We start from the raw sequence: 23,473 nt of genomic DNA on the forward strand, positions 1-23,473 counted from the left end.
GTCGGTTAAGCGTCCGACTTCAGCCAGGTCACGATCTCACGGTCTGTGAGTTCGAGCCCCGCGTCAGGCTCTGGGCTGATGGCTCAGAGCCTGGAGCCTGTTTCCGATTCTGTGTCTCCCTCTCTCTCTGCCCCTCCCCTGTTCATGCTCTGTCTCTCTCTGTCCCAAAAATAAATAAACGTTGAAAAAAAAATTTAAAATAAAAAATAAAAAAATAAATAAAACATACTGAATAGCTTTTAAAAACCATATATAATCTAGGTCAAATATTTAAAATATAATAACCCCCATAAGTCAAAATACTACTGGGTAGATGGGAAGAACTTGGATTGGACAGTTGTTTGTAAGTGAACATCAACAAAGGAACTTATGAGAGGAGAGAACACAAATCAGAAATAGATGTCCCTTTCCCCTCAGCTTTGGCATCCACAGCAAGCTATCTGTGCTGCTAAAACCTGGCAAAAACTTTATAGGCATCAGAAAGGGAATCTGAATGTATGTGTATGTGGACAGTGATAGAAGGGGAGAAGGCAGTGAAGGAAGGATGTAGAAAGAAGTCACCAAGCCTGGCTTCATGGAGCAGGTGACCTGTGCATCATGTAGGGCCCTGTACCCTGGAGGACCGCATGCTCACTCCAGTGCTACACTGTCAATTCTTGAAATTCTTAATAATTAAATAAGTTGACCCCATATTTTGATTTTGCACTGGGCCCTGCAAATTAAATAGCCAGGTAACATTTATAGTTCAGATGAATATTTTGAATCTTGGTATGAATGAGTGATCTACTAATACTCTGAAAAATTTCCCCAAATTGTTTAATTATATTTTAATTAATTAATTATAATTAATTAGTAATTAATTTCAATAATTGATTTCTCCTTCAGTCTCCCACATCCTTTGTAACTATTAGTTGAGAGAAAGTCAGAGGAGGAAATGAACGATGTTGGCCATTGGCATGTCTCAAACACCAGCAATACTTTCTATCTTTGGACAAGCACATAAGAAAAGGGCTTACGGATTTAGTTGAACATCTATTTGTCACTTGCCAGCCTCTGAACTTAGAACTTTATGTAGGTATTTAACTTAATGTTCACAGTCAATTCTCTGCTGGGTGTGTTACTATCCACACCTCACAAATGAGGATAGGGTTAAGAGAAAGTAATTTACCTAAGACTGATATTCAAATCCTGGCTTATATAGTTTTAAAATCAAAGCTGGCTTCCTCAAGTGGGGGTTCCTCAACCTGCTATGGTGACCTTCAGAACTAAAGAGACTTCTTTGCAAATTAATTTGGGAAATCAAAGGTCCAACAGACCCATTGGTACCATGTTAGGTGTAGTTAGTGGTATGCTCTTAAATGTTAACAAATTCAGCAATGGGGATAGGGGCTGATTTGTTCAATTTGCCAATTTCCATGGTGTAAATATTATTGCAGAGGCTGATTTCAAGCTATTGCAGCCTTGGGAAGAGTTGTGTACAGTTGGCTCTTATTATGCGGTGGGACCCAGCTTCAATATATCACTGCTTATAATCCAACAATACATTAGGTTAACACTTTTATTGTAAATGTTGAGTATTCTTTCTCTATATACAGACAATTAGTAGGTTAGATTTAAATATTTTTTCCTTGGTGAGGAGAAAGGGGTGGGATAGTTGATAGAGACGAAGCTGTTTTTAAGTTTTTTCTGCAGCTGTTTTATTGCTAATTTTCTTTGCTCATTGTTGTATTGACTGGGGCCATGCCTGTTTTTTGTTTGTTTGTTTGTTTATTTGTTTTTCAGGTCTTTCATTAAATTTTTTTTAATGTTTATTTTATTTTTGAGAGAGAGAGAGAGAGAGAGCACAAATGGGGGAAGGGGCAGAGAGAGAGGGAGACACAGAATCCAAAGCAGGCTCCAGGCTCTGAGCTGTCCAGCACAGAGCCCCACATGGGGCTCGAACCCACGAACTGTGAGATCACAGTCATCTGAAGTCCAACACTTAACATGATTGAACTACCCAGGTGCCCCTATTTTTCAGGTCTTTTAAAACCACCAGCAGGCATGTGAAAAGTTCTGTGGTCTAGGATCATTTTGTAGAAAAGAAGAGAAGTCATTAAAAAAACTCCTGGACACAGGGCATACCAGCTCTAGGGCATCTTATTTATTGCACTCTTTTCTTATATTTATATCATCTTTGGATCTTTAAAAATTTTCATTTTTTAAAAAATTATTTATTTTGGCAGGGGGTAGACAGCATGAATGGGGGAGGGGCACAGAAAGAAGGAGAGAGAGAGAATCCCAAGCAGGCTCTGTACTGTACTGTCAGTGCAGAGCCCAACATGGGTCTGAAACCCATGAACTGTGAGATCATGACCTACCTGAGCCAAAGTCAAGAGTAGGATGCTTACCTGACTGAGCCACTCAGGTGCCCCTGTTTTTGTTTTCAGATTTAAAAGCATTATCATGGTTTGTTTTTAACTGGCCCTGTGAGGATTGAAACATTGTTAAATCTCTTTGGGAACTTAGTTTACCCTATAAATAGCAGGATTCAATTGCTTGTGATCTTATTACATACTAAAAATATAAGAAAGGATTCATTGAACTAAATAAAACTTTGGGCATAATAAAATATCTAAGCATGGTAGTTCTATAATATTTAGTTTCTGAATATCCTGTTCTTTTTGGATCTCTCAAAATCTCAGTGTAAACTAGGGTTTCTCAGCCTCAGTACTATCGACATTTTGGGCCAGATGATTTTTTGTTATGGGGGCTTTCTTGCACATTGTAGAATGTTTAGCAGTATCCCTGATCTTTATTCAGTGGACATCAGTAGCAACCTCCAAAATATGACAACCAAAAATGTCTCAGACATTTCATTTTTTTTTTATTTTTTTTATTTATATATGAAATTTATTGTCAAATTGGTTTCCATACAACACCCAGTGCTCATCCCAAAAGGTGCCCTCCTCAGTACCCATCACCCACCCTCTCCTCCCTCCCACCCCCCATCAACCCTTAGTTTGTTCTCAGTTCTCAACAGTCTCTTATGCTTTGGCTCTCTCCCACTCTAACCTCTTTTTTTTTTTTTTTTTTCCTTCCCCTCCCCCATGGGTTCCTGTTAAGTTTCTCAGGATCCACATAAGAGTGAAACCATATGGTATCTGTCTTTCTCTGTATGGCTTATTTCACTTAGCATCACACTCTCCAGTTCCATCCACGTTGCTACAAAAGGCCATATTTCATTTTTTCTCATTGCCACGTAGTATTCCATTGTGTATATAAACCACAATTTCTTTATCCATTCATCAGTTGATGGACATTTAGGCTCTTTCCATAATTTGGCTATTGTTGAGAGTGCTGCTATGAACATTGGGGTACAAGTGCCCCTATGCATCAGTACTCCTGTGTCCCTTGGATAAATTCCTAGCAGTGCTATTGCTGGGTCATAGGGTAGGTCTATTTTTAATTTTCTGAGGAACCTCCACACTGCTTTCCAGAGCGGCTGCACCAATTTGCATTCCCACCAACAGTGCAAGAGGGTTCCCGTTTCTCCACATCCTCTCCAGCATCTATAGTCTCCTGATTTGTTCATTTTGGCCACTCTGACTGGCGTGAGGTGATACCTGAGTGTGGTTTTGATTTGTATTTCCCTGATAAGGAGTGACGCTGAACATCTTTTCATGTGCCTGTTGGCCATCCGGATGTCTTCTTTAGAGAAGTGTCTATTCATGTATTCTGCCCATTTCTTCACTGGGTTATTTGCTTTTCGGGTGTGGAGTTTGGTGAGCTCTTTATAGATTTTGGATACTAGCCCTTTGTCCGATATGTCATTTGCAAATATCTTTTCCCATTCCGTTGGTTGCCTTTTAGTTTTGTTGGTTGTTTCCTTTGCTGTGCAGAAGCTTTTTATCTTCATAAGGTCCCAGTAATTCACTTTTGCTTTTAATTCCCTTGCCTTTGGGGATGTGTCGAGGAAGAGATTGCTACGGCTGAGGTCAGAGAGGTCTTTTCCTGCTTTCTCCTCTAAGGTTTCGATGGTTTCCTGTCTCACATTCAGGTCCTTTATCCATTTTGAGTTTATTTTTGTGAATGGTGTGAGAAAGTGGTCTAGTTTCAACCTTCTGCATGTTGCTGTCCAGTTCTCCCAGCACCATTTGTTAAAGAGACTGTCTTTGGGGCGCCTGGGTGGCGCAGTCGGTTAAGCGTCCGACTTCAGCCAGGTCACGATCTCGCGGTCCGTGAGTTCGAGCCCCGCGTCGGGCTCTGGGCTGATGGCTCAGAGCCTGGAGCCTGTTTCCGATTCTGTGTCTCCCTCTCTCTCTGCCCCTCCCCGTTCATGCTCTGTCTCTCTCTGTCCTAAAAATAAATAAAAAAAAAAAAAAAAAAAGAGACTGTCTTTTTTCCATTGGATGTTCTTTCCTGCTTTGTCAAAGACTAGTTGGCCATCCGTTTGTGGGTCTAGTTCTGGGGTTTCTATTCTATTCCATTGGTCTATGTGTCTGTTTTTGTGCCAATACCATGCTGTCTTGATGATGACAGCTTTGTAGTAGAGGCTAAAGTCTGGGATTGTGATGCCTCCTGCTTTGGTCTTCTTCTTCAAAATTACTTTGGCTCTTCGGGGCCTTTTGTGGTTCCATATGAATTTTAGGATTGCTTGTTCTAGTTTCGAGAAGAATGCTGGTGCAATTTTGATTGGGATTGCATTGAATGTGTAGATAGCTTTGGGTAGTATTGACATTTTGACAATATTTATTCTTCCAATCCATGAGCAGGGAATGTCTTTCCATTTCTTTAAATCTTCTTCAATTACCTTCATAAGCTTTGTATAGTTTTCAGCATACAGATCCTTTACATCTTTGGTTAGATTTATTCCTAGGTATTTTATGCTTCTTGGTGCAATTGTGAATGGGATCAGTTTCTTTATTTGTCTTTCTGTGGCTTCATTGTTAGTGTATAAGAATGCAACTGATTTCTGTACATTGATTTTGTATCCTGCAACTTTGCTGAATTCATGGATCAGTTCTAGCAGACTTTTGGTGGAGTCTATCGGATTTTCCATGTATAATATCATGTCATCTGCAAAAAGCGAAAGCTTGACTTCATCTTTGCCAATTTTGATGCCTTTGATTTCCTTTTGTTGTCTGATTGCTGATGCTAGAACTTCCAGCACTATGTTAAACAAAAGTGGTGAGAGTGGGCATCCCTGTCGTGTTCCTGATCTCAGGGAAAAAGCTCTCAGTTTTTCCCCGTTGAGGATGATGTTAGCTGTGGGCTTTTTATAAATGGCTTTTATGATCTTTAAGTATGTTCCTTCTATCCCGACTTTCTCAAGGGTTTTTATTAAGAAAGGGTGCTGGATTTTGTCAAAGGCCTTTTCTGCATCGATTGACAGGATCATATGGTTTTTCTCTTTTTTTTTGTTAATGTGATGTATCACGTTGATTGATTTGTGAATGTTGAACCAGCCCTGCATCCCAGGAATGAATCCCACTTGATCATGGTGAATAATTCTTTTTATATGCCGTTGAATTCGATTTGCTAGTATCTTATTGAGAATTTTTGCATCCATATTCATCAGGGATATTGGCCTGTAGTTCTCTTTTTTTACTGGGTCTCTGTCTGGTTTAGGAATCAAAGTAATACTGGCTTCATAGAATGAGTCTGGAAGTTTTCCTTCCCTTTCTATTTCTTGGAATAGCTTGAGAAGAATAGGTATTATCTCTGCTTTAAACGTCTGGTAGAACTCCGCTGAGAAGCCATCTGGTCCTGGACTCTTATTTGTTGGGAGATTTTTGATAACCGATTCAATTTCTTCGCTGGTGATGGGTCTGTTCAAGCTTTCTATTTCCTCCTGATTGAGTTTTGGAAGAGTGTGGGCGTTCAGGAATTTGTCCATTTCTTCCAGGTTGTCCAATTTGTTGGCATATAATTTTTCATAGTATTCCCTGATAATTGTTTGTATCTCTGAGGGATTGGTTGTAATCATTCCATTTTCATTCATGATTTTATCTATTTGGGTCATCTCCCTTTTCTTTTTGAGAAGCCTGGCTAGAGGTTTGTCAATTTTGTTTATTTTTTCAAAAAACCAACTCTTGGTTTCGTTGATCTGCTCTACAGTTTTTTTAGATTCTATATTGTTTATTTCTGCTCTGATCTTTATGATTTCTCTTCTTCTGCTGGGTTTAGGCTGCCTTTGCTGTTCTGCTTCTAGTTCCTTTAGGTGTGCTGTTAGATTTTGTATTTGGGATTTTTCTTGTTTCTTGAGATAGGCCTGGATTGCAATGTATTTTCCTCTCAGGACTGCCTTCGCTGCGTCCCAAAGCGTTTGGATTGTTGTATTTTCATTTTCGTTTGTTTCCATATATTTTTTAATTTCTTCTCTAATTGCCTGGTTGACCCACTCATTCGTTAGTAGGGTGTTCTTTAACCTCCATGCTTTTGGAGGTTTTCCAGACGTTTTTCTGTGGTTGATTTCAAGCTTCATAGCATTGTGGTCTGAAAGTATGCATGGTATGATTTCAATTCTTGTAAACTTATGAAGGGCTGTTTTGTGACCCAGTATATGATCTATCTTGGAGAATGTTCCATGTGCACTCGAGAAGAAAGTATATTCTGTTGCTTTGGGATGCAGAGTTCTAAATATATCTGTCAAGTCCATCTGATCCAATGTGTCATTCAGGGCCCTTGTTTCTTTATTGACCGTGTGTCTAGATGATCTATCCATTTCTGTAAGTGGGGTGTTAAAGTCCCCTGCAATTACCACATTCTTCTCAATAAGGTTGCTTATGTTTCTGAGTAATTGTTTTATATATTTGGGCGCTCCGGTATTCGGCGCATAGACATTTATAATTGTTAGCTCTTCCTGATGGATAGACCCTGTCACTATTATATAATGTCCTTCTTCATCTCTTGTTACAGCCTTTAATTTAAAGTCTAGTTTGTCTGCTATAAGTATGGCTACTCCAGTTTTCTTTTGGCTTCCAGTAGCATGATAAATAGTTCTCCATCCCCTCACTCTCAATCTAAAGGTGTCCTCAGGTCTAAAATGAGTCTCTTGTAGACAGCAAATAGATGGGTCTTGTTTTTTTATCCATTCTGATACCCTATGTCTTTTGGTTGGCACATTTAATCCATTTACATTCAGTGTTATTATAGAAAGATATGGGTTTAGAGTCATTGTGATGTCTGTATGTTTTATGCTTGTAGTGATGTCTCTGGTACTTTGTCTCACAGGGTCCCCCTTAGGATCTCTTGTAGGGCTGGTTTAGTGGTGACAAATTCCTTCAGTTTTTGTTTGTTTGGGAAGACCTTTATCTCTCCTTCTATTCTAAATGACAGACCTGCTGGATAAAGGATTCTCGGCTGCATATTTTTTCTGTGTAGCACACTGAAAATCTCGTGCCAATTCTTTCTGGCCTGCCAAGTTTCAAAAGAGAGATCAGTCACGAGTCTTATAGGTCTCCCTTTATATGTGAGGGCACGTTTACCCCTTGCTGCTTTCAGAATTTTCTCTTTATCCTTGTATTTTGCCAGTTTCACTATGATATGTCGTGCAGAAGATCGATTCAAGTTACGTCTGAAGGGAGTTCTCTGTGCCTCTTGGATTTCAATGCCTTTTTCCTTCCCCACTTCAGGGAAGTTCTCAGCTATTATTTCTTCAAGTACCCCTTCAGCACCTTTCCCTCTCTCTTCCTCCTCTGGGATACCAATTATGCGTAGATTATTTCTTTTTAGTGTATCACTTAGTTCTCTAATTTTCCCCTCATACTCCTGGATTTTTTTATCTCTCTTTTTCTCAGCTTCCTCTTTTTCCATAACTTTATCTTCTAGTTCACCTATTCTCTCCTCTGCCTCTTCAATCCGAGCCGTGGTGGTTTCCATTTTGTTATGCATTTCGTTTAAAGCGTTTTTCAGCTCCTCGTGACTGTTCCTTAGTCCCTTGATCTCTGTAGCAAGAGCTTCTCTGCTGTCAGCTATACTGTTTTCAAGCCCAGCGATTAATTTTATGACTATTATTCTAAATTCACTTTCTGTTATATTATTTAAATCCTTTTTGATCAGCTCATTAGCTGTTGTTATTTCCTGGAGATTCTTCTGAGGGGAATTCTTCCGCTTGGTCATTTTGGATAGTCCCTGGCGTGGTGAGGACCTGCAGGGCACTTCCCCTGTGCTGTGGTGTATAACTAGAGTTGGTGGGCGGAGCCGCAGTCAGACCTGATGTCTGCCCCCAGCCCACCGCTGGGGCCACAGTCAGACTGGTGCGTGCCTTCTCTTCCCCTCTCCTAGGGGCGGGATTCACTGTGGGGTGTGGTGGCCTGTCTGGGCTACTTGCACACTGCCAGGCTTGTGATGCTGGGGATCTGGTGTCTTCACTGGGGTGGGTAGGCAAAGTGCACAGGGGCAGGAGGGGCAGGCTTAGCTTGCTTCTCCTTAGGTGATCCACTTCAGGAGGGGCCCTGTGGCAGCAGGAGGGATCAGATCCGCTGCCGGAGGTTTGGCTCCGCAGAAGCGCAGGGTTGGGTGTTTGCGCGCGGAGCTAGCAAGTTCCCTGGCAGGAACTGGTTCTCTTTGGGATTTTGGCTGGGGGATGGGCGGGGGAGATGGCGCTGGCGAGCGCCTTTGTTCCCCACCAAACTGAGCTCTGTCGTCAGGGGGCTCAGCAGCTCTCCTTCCCTTTGTCCTCCAGCCTTCCCGCTTTCTGAGCAGAGCTGTTAACTTATGACCTCCCAGACGCTAAGTGGCGCTTGCTGTCAGAACACAGTCCGTCAGGCCCCTCCGCTTTTTGCAAGCCAGACTCGGGGGCTCTGCTTGGCCGGCGAGCTGCCCCTCCGCCCCAGCTCCCTCCCGCCAGTCCGTGGAGCGCGCACCGCCTCGCTGCCCTTCCTACCCTCTTCCGTGGGCGTCTCGTCTGCGCTTGGCTCCGGCGACTCCGTTCTGCTAATCCTCTGGCGGTTTTCTGGGTTATTTAGGCAGGTGTAGGTGGAATCTAAGTGATCAGCAGGACGCGCGGTGAGCCCAGCGTCCTCCTACGCCGCCATCTTCCCTCTCTCCCCTGTCTCAGACACTTCAAATCTTCCCTGGGTGGCGGCAGTGAGGGGACAAAATCAGTCTGCACTGAAAACCACTGATTTAAACTCTATAGATATAATTGATTGTTTGATGTGATTTAATGATGATTTCCATTGTTTTGTTTTGTTTTTTTCAGTTCATCAAGGATTCTGTTGTTGAGTCCATTGTGAGTGGGGTTCATTTAGTTAGCATGCATTTACTAAATACCTGGTGTGGCTTAGGCAATGTTTTAGGTGCTTACCATCCATTACTAAACAAACCAGATGAAGATCCCTGCCTTCATGGAACTTACATTCTAGAGAGGAGATTACTTCTCAACATTTTTAGCCAATTTTAGAAGATGGTAAGTATTAGGCAAAAGAAAAAAAATACAGTTAAGTAAATAAGGAGAATGGCAGATGGCAGGGAAGGGCTACAGGTTGCAAGTTTCAGTAGAGTAAGTAGCTAAGGGAAGGCCTCAATAAGGTGATATTTGGGCAAAAACTTGAAGTTGGTGATATCTGAGGAAGAGCATTTAAGAAGGCAGGGATAGCCAGTGCAAAGGCTTTAAGGTAGGAACATTCCTGGCCTTTAGAAGAACAGCAAGAAGTCCAATGTGGCTGAAGCAGAGTGAATGAAGGGAGTGGTCAAGGGGCCAGAACCCATAGGAACTGGTAGCAGAGGAATGACATGAGGTGACTTACCTTTTAATGCAACCATCTGACTCTTCTGCTGAGATTAGGCTGTTGGGGGTGGTAGTGGTGTAGGATAGAAGCGGGGAGACCTGTTAGGAGTCTATTGCAATAATTTAGGATACTGATGATGGTGATTTGGGTCAGGAAGGTGTGACTGGAAGTAATGAGAAGGGATTGGATTTTTGATATATTTTGAAGGCACAGACAACAAAATTTCTTGAGAACTGGATGTAGAATGTGAGAGAAGTAGAGGATAAAAGGATGACTGTAAGATTTCAATACTAGCAATTGAAAAAGTTGGAGTTGCCATCAATGCAAATGATGAGCAGTGTTGGTGGGGTAGGTTTAATGTTTGAATTGATCTATTTATTGAACAAACAGATGGAGATTTCAGGTATTCAATTGCCTACCTAAGTATGGTGTTTGGGGAAAGGTTGGAGCTGGAGATATGAATTTGGGAGTTATTGGCACATAGCTGGCATTTAAGATCATGTCTGAATGGAATCTCCAAGGGAATTATTATAAAAATAGGAAAGACATAGTGGAAATCTATCCAGCATTGCATGGTACGGGAGGAGAAGGAGGAAGAACTAACAACGGACACTGAGAAGGAACAAGCATTGAGATAAGAGAAGTCTGGGGAACTGTGATGTGCTGGAATCCAAGTGTAGAAAAGAAGAATGATCAACTGTGTCAAACGCTATTGCTAAGACCAAAAGTTGACCATTAGGTATTGACTTGTGGAGGTGATTGGTGACTTTGATAAGAGTGATAGGAGCAAAAGTGATACAAGACTGAGTGGAGTGGATTTAAGAGAAAATGGGGCTGAGAAATTGAAGATAGCATATACAGAGCACCCTTCCAGGAACTTTTTACCAAAAAGAGGAGAAAAAAAAAAAATAAAATGGCAGCTAGTGGGGAAAGTTGAAGTTAGAGATTTCCTTTAAATATGGGAAAATTTTTAAAAGAATGTTTTTCCCTGACAAGAAAGATCCAGCAGAAAGCAAGAATTGATGGCATAGAATAGGGTATGGAGCATTGTTCTAGTGATGTCCTTAAGTGGGTGGGAAGGATGGGATTTGGGTACAAGTGGAGAGGCTGGCTTTAGAGGAGCTATCATATGTATTTGACAGATAAAGAAACAGTGTGGAGAGATTGAACTTTGAGAAAGAAGAGTAGATTTTGTATTATTTATTAAGTAGAAAATATAATATACCATGATATTTTATTATGGGAAGAAGCTATTTCTAAATAATATTCTAGACATCAGTGGTATTGACTGCTTTGTTCTTGAATGCATCAGTATAGACAACTATAGAAACTTCCTCATATCTTACTATAAATAATGTAAGTGGACAATGAAATATGCAATGCTATATTGGCCAAAGTGATCCAGTTTTATAACTTCATCCCCATTTTAATTAAATTCTTTTTTCTTTTAAGGATGTTGTAGATGAAATGTCCTTTGAGAATATAATATTTTTGTTAAGATTGCTTGGGAGAATAATGGAACACAGTAAAATGTATTTTTACCTCAGTTAATTACAATGGAAAATTACAAAGTAGTCTGTTTATTCAATAAGTTTTCATTTTTTCTTTCATGGCAGGGTACTATTTTATTTGCCAAATGTCAGGTTGTTGTAGTAGACTGATCTTTAAAATTTCAAAGCAGTAGGATTCTTTTTTCAAAGAAAACTTTAATTGAAACCCCATTATATAGAATGATAACAATGCTATTTCTTTTGGCCAAATGTCTTTTTAGAAGTTGAAATTGATAACATTTATTTCTTAAGAATCAAATAATGAGTTTTGTTTTTGTTTTTGTTTTTTTTGTGAACACACATATTGAATTTAACAGCTAAGGATGACAGCTACACTTTGTAGTCAGTGTCATAAACATTAATTTCTGTTTTGTTTTAGTTAAACTGTATCAAGAAAATCATGACTAATACAGAGAGGTGGTTGCAAAGGATAACAACTATTTAAACAGCTCATTTTATAATGTCGGGATGGTTGAAAAGCATATAGAATACTTCCAATATTAAAAATGAATACAACTTCTCAAAAAGAATCACTAATAATATCTAACAACTGATTCAGTTCCTTTACTAAAACAGACATTCAGAATACAAATTGGATAATAGCCACCTCTATTAATTGTAATATTCTGTAGTTACTAGCAGACTTTCTCTATAATAACTTCTTATTTCACAATAGATTGCATATCATGATTGGCCAATGCATCGAGCAGATGTTCTTGAGCTCTGTTTGGTATTTAACTGAGTACATGTAACACATGTGTTCTGTTTGTGGAATTTATGAAAGCATGAGCATGTTGAATCTAAATTCAACAAAAGATTAGTACAGAAAGAAAAATCTTTCTAATCAGCAGATTATGAAAAGTTTAAATGTATGTATAGAGATGGTAGGAGGAAATTTGAGGAGGGCACAAAATGAATGGATCTAACTGTGCAGCCAACAGATGGTAGTTTTCAGCATGTCCAAGTTTGATGTATAACACTGAAAAATGAAATTTGTGTCTAACATTTGCAAAACTCCTGGACTATGTCTTTGGATTACCAAGGTTCCAGAGAACAAATTTGAAAACCACTCATTTTATGGAAAAAACAAGAGATAGAACATCTTAATGACTGCCCAGGAATCCTAACTCATTCATGCACTAGCTGTATGAATTTGGGCACATGATGTAAACTTACAGAGCTTTGGTTTTCTCAAGTGTCATGTAGGGATGGTGACCCTTACCACACCTAGTTTTTTGCTAAGACCAAATCCTTTGCAATATAGTAAAATACTAAGTATCTGATACAATATCTGGTATACAGGAAGATGTGCATGAAATGCTGTTAACATCGAAACCTCACGTCTTGAAAAGTAAAAAGTTGTTTCTAAATTCTTAGAAAAAGAGAAAGAAAAGAGAAAAGTTATAGTTTGGGAGAGGAGGGAAGATTATGGTTTGATTTAAGAAAAGAAAAAGTAATTTCATCACAAAGAGAGTGATTTCCTAACAAGGAGAATAATGAATGCATGGGATAAAATGCTTACCTTTGGAACTGAATGGAAATATTTACGATCTAGATTGAATGCTCTGAAACACTAAGTAATGTGTGTCTAATTTTATAAATCAGCTATTCCATTTTTGGAGTCAAAAAATTTTTTTCGATGTTCTATTCAGCTTCCAGTAAGTATTATGTTTCATAAAATGGAGGATAAAGCTGCAGAAAAGATACAGCACCATACTGTAGTTTTTCTGATTGCCAACTAAGCCCTGTGGTCTGCAAGGGTTGAAGGTTGTCTTAGAAGCGCTGTCTTCTGGTGGGCAGGCCCACCCTGGGTCAGTTCATTATTCTCAAGCTGGGGCTGCATACCCAGAACTCTCTCGCTGTAGATAATGTAAAATCACCTCTGGCTTCAGGTCCAAATGAATCCATATCCCCTGAATGAACTTTTCTTCAAATATAAGAGCCAGAAATATCCATGGTTTAGTGACTTTCAATTATTTAACTCCATGAGCCAACTCAGTGATACAAAAGATTACATATTAGTGGTTCCAAAACTTGGCTGCATACCAGTATCACCAAGGGAGCATATTTATGGAACAGATTCCCAGGGTTCACCCCCAGAAATGCTGACTCAAGTACAACCATTTGACTTTGCTCTTAGAAGAATGTAGGGTCCATTGTAAGCAAGCTTACTGTAAGTGAAACTAACATATGCAAAACTGCTTTACTTCAGCTGCAAGGCAAACATGCTCCTTGTACAGATCCCCAGGAGCATGTGGATTTAGAATGTAGTTTAATTTATTCAGCTCCTTACCATACTTACTCTGTCTCGGCTCCTTGGGCAGCCCCACATGGCCTCCCATGGAGTGGGTTAAAAAACACCCTATTTTAGATTCTTTTCATCTTATTTTCCTACAAGGGCCCTTAACCCTTTGTTTTATCACTGCTACTAGAAACCCTTGGATTTTTCTCCTAGGTCTTCTGCAAGAGCTTCTCGGATTCAGAGTAAAGGTGGGATGCTGAAAGATGTGCCCTAGATCTTGTTGACAGAGTATCTATGAGTAAATTTGACCTTATCCTTCTGTCAAAATCAAGCTCTTTTCACATATTCCCTGAATCTTACTATGTTAAAGAATCCCAAGTCTTGCTGGTCAATATCTCTATTCCCCTAACATTTATGTATCTATTGTCCAGGAGGAGGAAGGAGGGACAAGAATAAAACAATCTTGCCCCACTTAGTTGAATATTCTTCCTGAAATTGCTTTTAGTTTTCATATTTTTACATATTTTTAAAATTGTGAAGTCCTTTAAACATAAGAAAAGTATTGAGAAATAATATATATCTCTGTATGTATGCAGGATGAGTAGATATAAAAAAACTTTGGTATAGTTGAATTTTTATTTATGGTTGATGGGAGCTTAAATGTGTACAGCCATTTTGGTAAATTGTTTGACGGTATCTACTAAGGATAATCATGTGCATATCCTCTGACTCAGAAATTCCATTCTTAGGTATATACCCAACAGAAATTTCACACATGAACAAAAATACTTACAATGGTACTCATAATAGTCCAAAACTGGACACCATCCAAATACCCATTAAAAGAAGAATTATAATGAATTGTAATATACTAATACAATGGAGATCTAAATAGCAATGATAATAATGGACTAATGTTGGACTCATGAATAAATCCTTCAGACATAATATGTTTAGTGCATAAAGTCAGAAGCAAAAGATATAAAATTCTGTGATTCCTTGTATATAGACATGAGGCAATATTTAGTGAGAGAAGTTAAAAAATAGTTAATCTTCTGGAGTATTTTGGGGTATTCTATATCTTAATATGGGTGGTGTTTACATGGGTATATTCACTGTGCAAAGAGACATCATTGAGCTATACACTTAAAATGTGTATACTTTATATTATATATGTTATGCTTCAATTTAAAAGTTTACAAAAAAAGAAAAAAGATGAATGACTTCTGGCTTCAGAGATCATAAAGTATCAAAAAGGGTAAATAAGAAAAATACAAACTTATCTACAGTATAATGAAATTTAAAAACATTACTTACACTGAGAAGCTTCTATTAAGTTCAAAGAAAAAGCTGATTATGAACAAAGGGACAAGGATAACAATAACCATAGATTTCTCAACAACATTGAAAGCAAAAAGAAACGTGAATAATATTCTAAAGACGTAAAGAAAAGGGGAAAAAACCCTACATTGTGCCTATAATTTTATATCTAGCCAAATTTTCATTTGATTTGAGGATATTATATAAAAAAATATTTCAGGATACAAAGACTCAGTTTCTTTTGTCATACAAACAACCATTCTGAAAACTTTTTTTTTTTTTTTTGGTAGGAAGTACTAAAAGCATAGTGCCTAAAGTTAGTAATATTGTATTGTATACTTAAAAATTTGCTGAGAAGGTAGATCTTATGTTGTGTTCTTAAAAAAAAACACACTTTTTTTATTTTATTTTTTTAAAAATGTTTTTATTTATTTATTTTTGAGACAGAAAGAGACAGAGCATGAGCAGGGAAGGGGCAGAGAGAGAAGGAGACACAGAATCTGAAGCAGGCTCCGTGCTCCCAGCTGTCATCACAGAGCTCGACGCGGGGCTCAAACTCATGGACTGTGAGATCATGACCTGAGCTGAAGTCGGACGCTTAACCGACTGAGCCACCCAGGAGCCCCAAAACAACCCTTTCTTACTGTTTATTTATTTATGAGAGAGAGATTGAGAGAGAGAGAGAGAGAGAGAGAGAGGCAAAGACAGAGACAGAGTGCAAGTGGGAGAGGGTCAGAGAGAGAGGGAGACACAGAATCTGAAGCAGGCTCCAGGCTTTGTAGTTGTATAAATTTGGATCCTCAAACTGCATGATATACAAGACAGTATTTGTAGAGGTGCTTATAGTGGTCATTTCTAAGGAGAATTCTCCCTCCCCTTCCCCGCCAAAATCGGGCAATTATAAGCTTTTTTTTGTCTCTTTGTGCTGGTGGCAAACTTTTTTTCTAGCACCCCCCCTCCCCCACGCCTTTCTCTGAAAGTGCACATCTTCTGGGATTCTCATTTCATGTTGTTTTTTTTTAATTTAATTTAATTTTTTTTTGTTTTATTTTATGTTTGAGACAGAAAATGAGCAGGGGAGGCGCAGAGAGATGGAGACTGAATCTGAAGCAGGCTCCAGGCTGTCAACACAGGGCCTGATGCGGGGCTTGAACTCACAAAACGTGAGATCAGGATCCTAGCTGAAGTCAGACGCTTAACCGACTGAGCCACCCAAGTGCCCCTCATGTTGGGGTTTTAGTTCTGACTCTGTTTCAACTGGTTCTGAAAAAGCATATCTACTGCTGATGACACTAGTACCCGCCATTTTTCTCTTCTGTGCCCTGCTCCATCTTAGGCAGATACCGAGATGGCTTACATGGATTTCCTCATTTCAGATTCACTCTTCAATTCTGACAGTTGGATGTTTTCTTTTCTTTTCTGGATATCTCAGATAGGCATTAAATTTATTAAATATTTTCATAATTTATGAATATTTTAGAGAGAAGTCAGATATTATTCTGCCATCTTGCTGTAATCAGAAAACTCTTCCTCTTGAGAGCTCTGATACTAGAGGAATTTCAGCCATAAGAGTTTATTTTTTGTGTAAAGTTTATGATCTTCAGAGCAACCAGGACAAATGAAGATTGTTGTAATACTTTTTGTCCTTCCTCCACCCCCCCCCCCAACCTGGTGCTTACATTTCATGCCCCATTCATATTAGTAAGCACATACCAGGTTTAGATTGAAGTGTTCCAAAGTTTTGCCCTTTTCCTTCATATTCTATTCCAAGAGGAATTTTAACCATTTTATCTTTGCATGCCCCCCCCAATCTGCTGAGTCCAATATATGTCACATTTATTATACTCAGAATAATACATTAGCCTCTATAGATGTTAAAAACTAGAATTATTACTTTCAAGGTTTGTTTATTCTTCAGAATTTTTCAAAAATTATTTTTTTCTTTATATCTTTTTTCTTTCACTTACTAACATCTCAAACTTCCCAGGCCATGGTCCATTTTATTTTCCTCTATTAATCATCTTTGTAGTATTATCAAAATGAATGCCATCTCAGAATATAATCTGCAAATATTTACTCCTCCTTCTAAATAATTAATTAGTATGCTACATAAAGCAAGGCGTACCTTTCTCCTCTTTGCCATTCCGTTAAATATCTTCTCAGTTCAGGGTGCTGATGTTTTTCATTATTGGCTATTTCAGTCTCAGTGACAGGTTGCTTAAACAAATCAATTTAAAAACACTTTCTTAGAGGGCTTCATAATGCAGTGTTTTTAATGTCCTAGTAAAGCTCAGTACATTTCCTCTACTGAGTTGGTTATTTACTGGTATTGCTTTTTCCAAGGTGAAAGTCTATGACTGTTTGGTAAGTTTTGTAGTTTAAAATTGCACTGTGCTTTCTAGTTTTTCATTCATCTTTTTGTTCAGCGTTTTACTGTATTTGTTTAAAAATGAAAATTCCTTTTGGAGAATCTGGAAATTTATAATTACAAGTAAATTATATCTGGGAAAGTTAATGAGAGCTCTACCAAAGCAATACAAGAGATATTTAGTAAGGTTGTATATGGCCAATATACGAGTAAAGTTCATAAATAAGTTGCCTTTCTATAAATCATCTATGCCCATTTAGACATGGCATGGGCATATGAATAAGGTTGAATCACACGACAAAACACTGAGCTAAGAATCTTACCATGTAATATGATTAACCTATTTCTCCCATTTCACCTCCACTCCACTATAGATCTCTTCCAGTATTCTATTAGCTAATGTTCTTGTGATACACACAGAGGGAAGAACTTCTGACTGCCTACTCTGTATTGTGCTGGAGGTTCAAAGTGAATAAGACATACACAAGTTGGTCAAACAGTTAATTCTCAATCCTTGTATTTCCTGGCATCTTGGCAACTTGTCACACTGTTGACTACTCCTTGCACCTAGGTAAACTTTCCAGACTTGGCTTCTATACATCATACTTTCTTGCTTTTCGTCTTAAATCCACAGTTACTATTTATTGGTCTTTCTTCCTACTTCCTCCTCTTTTCACCTGCCATTTTATGTTGGAGTGTTGTGAGGCTTAGACCTCGATCTTCCTCTTTATCTTACATGTACTATTTTGATAATCGCATCTCAGTTGATGTCAGCTTCATTTTTTTTTCAGTTGCTCAAGCCAAAAATTGTGCAGTTTTACTTGACTTCTGTCCTTCCTTCAAACTGCACATAACCTGTTATGTAATCCTGTGTGTTCTACCTGTCCCCTTCTCACTACTTTTATAACTACTTCCTTGCTTTGAGTTACCCTTACATCTACTGCAGTAGTCTTCTAACAGGGCTTCTTGTCACTATCTTGTCAGTTTAGCCTTAAGTTAGATGCCAGAACATTTTTAAAAATTTAAATTGTGGGGCATCTGGGTGGCTCAGTCAATTGATCACCTGACTCTTGATTTCAGCTCAGGTTATGATCCCAGGGTTGTGGGATCAAGCCCAACATTGGCCTTTATGCTGAGCGTGGAGCCTGCTTATGATTCTCTCTCTGTCTCTCTGCCCCTCACTCCCACTCACACACATTCTGTCTCTAAATAAATAAATAAATAAATCACTATGTCATTCCTTTGCTCAAGGGTCCGCAATGCTGCTTATTTTACTTAGGGTAAAAGCCATAATCTTATAATGGCCTATAGGAACCCATTATAATTCAGTGACTTTCTTCTTCTGCTACTCTACCCTTATTCCCTTTGGTTTACTTACACTGGCCAACTTGCTGTTCCTTAAAAACACTAGATAATTCCCATGTAAGCACTTTGCACTAGCTAGTCTCTTTGTCTGGAATGCTCTTCCTCTTGAGTTCCTCTCTGGGGGTCCTCGTGTCTTTATTCACATATCACCTTATCAATAACCCCAGTACTGACCACACTATCTAATATTGCTACCTGCCCTGACCTCTACACCCTGCATGCACTCTGAATTCCTCTTATTCTATTTGTTCTTGCTTACTTTTATTATAATGTAAGAAGTGATTTAGCCTTTGTCTCTCTCCACTAGAGTGTAAGTTCCTTTTTGGCAAGAAATTGTTTTGTGCACTAAGGTATCCTAAGAACCATAGACATTCCTGGAACATAATAGATGCTTGGCAGGTATTCGTGAAATGAAAAGAATAGTCTAGGAAAGGAGATAGAAAAAATGAAGATTATTGCATATATTATGGTAAATTATGAGGTTGGTATGCACTAAGTGCCAAAGGAGAACAAAAAGGAATCTCTAGTCTCTTCTGGGGATTCAGGGAGAGCTTCCAGGATAAGAAAACACCTGAACACAGTTTTGAAATTTTGGTAGGTTTTACCAGTGGAAGAGTTCTTGGTGGAGAAAATAGAAAGTGCAGATACTTAAAACATAAAGTCATGTGCATTGAATGAATAGGTTTGGACAAAGATGGTACATTTAGTTTTGGAATGTTACCTTAGAGGTACCCAATGAACATTCACATGAATGAGAAGAGCAAACAGATGGTCAACTGTGCTAGAACACTGAACGCAGTAGGGTGGCCAAGTAGAACTTAGCATCAGAGAGATGAAGAACTTCTGATTATTTTAAAGTTGTTCTCAATAACCCCCACCCACAAAAATAAACCAAAATGCAACAGCATTGAGAACTTGTTCTTCATACAATCAATCTTCCTTGATAGGAAATTCACAAAAACTGAGCATATATAGTTAGTGGTAATAATTTTAAAAATTTACATCAAAGCTGATTTGCTACAGATATATTATTATGCACAATAATTTCTTTGTTGTATAATTGTATGCATGATAAATTGCCCATAAAAATTTATTTAATTAGATGTTTTAAACAATCAAATATTAATTTGTTTTTTCATTTCAAAACTTTGCTCTCTAGAGCCTATATTAATTTTCATGATAGCTTGCACAAAGGTCTAGGATCTAATCTTTTAGCATCTAGTGTTTCATTGTGCTATGGACTAATTGTGTTCCCCCAAATTTGTATGTTGAAGCCCTAAACGTCTGTGATGATATTTTGAGGCAAGGCCTTCAAGGAGATAACTAAGGTCAGATGATGTCATAAGAATTTGGCCCTAATCCAACAGAGCTGATGTCCTTATAAGAAGAGGAAGAGACATAAGAGATCTTTCTGCTCATGCACAGAAAAGAGATCAGGTGCAGATACAGTGAGGAGGTGGCCATCTACAAGTTAGGAAGAGATGTTTCACCAGAAATGGACTCTGCCAGCAGTTCTGTCTGAGACTTCTAGTCTCCAAAACTGTGAGAAAATAAAATTTTTGTCATTAACACCATCCAGTCTGTTATATTTTGTTATGGCAGTCTGAACAGACTAATACACCTTCTTATGCTACCTGGTTCCCACTGTTGTTCCACTGTTAAGTTTTTGCATATTGGCTATGAATTCCCACTCATTTATTTTTTATTCAACAATTTATATAACAAATATGTGTTGAGTATCAGTTTTGAGCCAAGTTCTGCAAGTTTGGGAGACAAGGAAGAAAAACAGAAGCAGATCTTTGTCCTAATGGAATTTATAGTCTAGTAGAGGAGGAGATAATAAAAGAAGTAGACAAACAGATCTTGATTCAATTTATAGTCCATAATTTGAAGGAATTGTACAGTTTAGAAATGCTAAAAAATAATTAGGAGGGGGTAGGAGTTTGGGAGAAGGTGATCTGACAAAGTAATTGGAGAAGATCTTTAAAAAAATGTCATGGAGCGTGCCATGCAAGGAACTGTTTGGCAGGGAAACACATTTCAGCTATTCTTGAAAACCTGAAAAGAGGCCATAGTGGGGGAAGAGTAGAGAGATGGGAAGAAATTAGATCTCATGGAAGGGGCTAAAAAAGCAGTTTCAATTTTACTCTTGCAGTATTAGGAAGCCATTCTAGGGTTTTAAGGAAAAGAAAGTATTATTGATGATTTCACAATATGACTGCTGCCCTCAGGGGAATAGTTTTGAAGATGAGTGTAAGTGATAGCAGGGAGGCCATAGGTCACCACTATAGTGCTCCAGGAAATCGGTAACTGTGGCTTGCTCTAGGATGATGGCAGGGAAGATGGAGAAATAGAGCAGCCCACCAATTCTTTTTTTTTCCCCCACCAATTCTTAAGGCAGCAGACAATCTGAACCATGATGCTGTAGGATTTTCAGTTTATACACTATGCCTGGGAAGAGTAGAAGTCAGGATGGGATTTCAGAACATACATTGTGTAACAGATAAAGGGAGAGAGAATAGTATGGGTCCCTGGCTTATGTAGTTATTTTTTCTTTCCACAAATATTAATTGAATGCTTAAATCTCAATGGTGAACATTAGTCCAGGTGCTGGAGTTGCTATATAAGAGATAAATCTGATCACTGCTTTCTTGAAATTTGTAGTATACTGGAGAACAGGCAAGTAAACAAGGAATTATAACATAATGTGATGTTGGTAATGGAACTTTAAGTATGACAAAGGCAACAAATTGATGCAAAGGCAAGAATAAATTGTTAGGAGTAAAATTTTAAACTCAGTCAAGAATGATTAGAAGTAAAGGGATTTAAAAGAAGAGAATGACTAATGCTAAATTATGGAAAGGGTTTCAGTGCAAAAAAAAATGGGAGAAAAGAGGGGTAGGGATATTCTCATACTCTGCTTCCCATAGGCACAGTGACTTACCTGCTGTCATTCCCACCATCAAAAAAGCCCTAAATGATGAAGTCAGTGACTTTTAGGAATAGCTGAGCCTCCCCAGCTCAGACAATTGACGTGCCCCTTAGTGAACTTCCTATTAGCAATGTTAAAGCCTTCCCTTCTGTAATTAGAAACATAAAAAGTTGCAATGGAAGATACGTGAGATATACACATGAAGTATGAGTGTGAAAAATACCACTTGTTCCTATTTTGACAAGGAACCTGAAGAAGGGGAGGTGAATGACATTTAAAAAAAATACGTAAGGGAGAAGCTACAGATCCTTTACTGGGCCAATAATTCATTCAATTTGACATTAATGGATGATGCTCCTATGGCTTTGAATTTACAATTTCATTCTAGTGGCAGGACTTTGTCTTGATCAGTGAAAAAGACTCTCTGCCTTTTATCCTGGGACTAAGGAGTGAAGTTTTGTGGTTTTTTTGTTTGTTTTGTTTTGTTTTTAATTGTGGCAAGACAATCTATCCTCTTAATAAATGTTTAAATATAATACAGTTTTGTTAACTATAGGCACAGTGTTGTACAGATCTCTGGAACTTACTTGCGTAGTTGAAAGTTTATGCCCATTGAGTAGAAACTTTATGCTCATTGAGTAGAAACTTAGAGAGTTCTTTTGCCCTTCTCTTTGGTTCCCCACTTTCATAACCTGCCCAGGACTCTAGGACCACCCAGACACAGTTCTCTGCTTGCTGATCCTCCTCCAATAAAATCTCTTAGTGAAATCCAAGGCCAGCTTCACATTTATCTTATTATGAATGTATTGCCTGGACATTCTTTGTTTTACTTTCTTTTCAGAAAAACCTGACTACCCTCCTGCTACTCTTCCACAATGCTGACCAACTACTTCCTTGCCTGCCTGGATCATCCCGTTTGCGGACACTGGACATCATCTCCAGCATAGTTACGTTAACTGGATTTCCTCTGCTATTTGCTTTTGAATCCACCTGGGCTCCCCTCAGTGGGTGTGTCTAGTCTCTGGGTCCTGGCCTCATTCAGTCTGGTCCATCCTGCTGGGCACCTAGATAGAATAACAGTAACATAAATTTTATACTTGATTTTAGGAAAAACTTATAGATTCCCACAGGTAGAGCTAAAGCTGAACAATGAGTGGGGAAAACTGTTACCCAGAGAGGGAGTTAAAAATATACATCTAACAAAAATACTCAGGTTGGGTAAGGAGCCAAGAATTCCCAAATTTATTTTCTCTTCCTACACTACTATCACTATTTTTATCCTTGTTCCTCCAATCATCACTCCATTAGATCTTAACACATTTTTTCCCTTGCCTTTATTTATTTATTTTTTTGGATTTACCTGTATTTCCTTTACTTTTCCTTTCTTTTCTTTTCTTTTCTTTTCTTTTCTTTTCTTTTCTTTTCTTTTCTTTTCTTTTTTCTTTTCCTTTCCTTTTTTCTCTTTTCGTTTCTTTTTTCACTTATAATTTTTATTATTTATTTTTTTAAAATTTACATCCAAATTAGTTAGCATATAGTGCAACAATGATTTCAGGAGTAGATTCCTTAGTGCCCCTTACCCATTTAGCCCATCCCCTCTCCCACAACCCCTCCAGTAACCTTCAGTTTGTTCTCCATATATATGAGTCTCTTCTGTTTTGTCCCCTCCCTGTTTTTATATCATTTTTGTTTTCCTTACCTTATGTTCATCTGTTTTGTCTCTTAAAGTCCTCCTATGAATGAAGTCATATGATTTTTGTCTTTCTCTGACTAATTTCACTTAGCATAATACTTTCCAGTTCCATCCACGTAGTTGCAAATGGCAAGATTTCATTCTTTTTCATTGCCGAGTAATACTACATTGTGTGTACGCATGTGTGTGTGTGTATATGTGTGTGTGTATATATATACACACACACATATACACACACACACCACATCTTCTTTATCCATTCATCCATCGATGAACATTTGGGCTCT

General features: G+C 38.4%; 1 long non-coding RNA gene across 1 annotated transcript in view; it reads left to right on the forward strand.

Moving 5' to 3' along the window:
- The window catches only part of LOC147572555 (uncharacterized), a 198,112-nt gene extending 175,640 nt beyond the window's left edge, over positions 1–22,472 (forward strand). Inside the window, exon 3 of the long non-coding RNA XR_015245782.1 lies at positions 22,335–22,472. This is a non-coding gene — a long non-coding RNA (uncharacterized LOC147572555). The remainder of the gene's footprint in view (positions 1–22,334) is intronic.
- The last annotated feature ends 1,001 nt before the right edge of the window (positions 22,473–23,473 follow it).

This window comes from Puma concolor, chromosome E4 (assembly GCF_028749965.1).
Source record: "Puma concolor isolate L17-30 chromosome E4, mPumCon1.1.hap2, whole genome shotgun sequence".
In the NCBI taxonomy this organism is placed as follows: domain Eukaryota; kingdom Metazoa; phylum Chordata; class Mammalia; order Carnivora; family Felidae; genus Puma; species Puma concolor.